We start from the raw sequence: 341 nt of genomic DNA, 5'->3' as shown, positions 1-341 counted from the left end.
TATATTTTAAATAAATATATACCGACACCACCACACTTATAACCGTAATACAATAGCATAGTTTAATCCATAACATAAGAATATAACAAAGGGCCACTGTTTTTTGTGCCAACCAGGGAACTGCAATATTCTCTCCCTCCATCCTCCTCTCCCCCTCTCCCCACCTCCCCCCCTCTCCTTCTCTCCTCTCACACCCCCTTTTTTCCCCCTTCCCCTCATCCCTCCCTCCCTATTTTATTTTATAATTCATATCCTTAATTTAAGTCCTTTTATTCTGTTTTTCCCCAAATCCCCAGTCTTTTCATTTCAATTACTTTTTCCTCTTCTTTAAATTTAGTTTT

General features: G+C 38.7%; 1 protein-coding gene across 1 annotated transcript in view; it reads right to left on the bottom strand.

The window, feature by feature from the left end:
• LOC119585640 (EH domain-binding protein 1-like) overlaps positions 1-341 on the bottom strand; it is a gene marked incomplete in the record, with an annotated part of 320,960 nt that overhangs the window by 4,850 nt on the left and 315,769 nt on the right.

The sequence above is a fragment of the Penaeus monodon genome, chromosome 20 (genome assembly GCF_015228065.2).
Source record: "Penaeus monodon isolate SGIC_2016 chromosome 20, NSTDA_Pmon_1, whole genome shotgun sequence".
Lineage (NCBI taxonomy): Eukaryota > Metazoa > Arthropoda > Malacostraca > Decapoda > Penaeidae > Penaeus > Penaeus monodon.
This window is presented reverse-complemented; position numbering and strand designations above follow the sequence as displayed.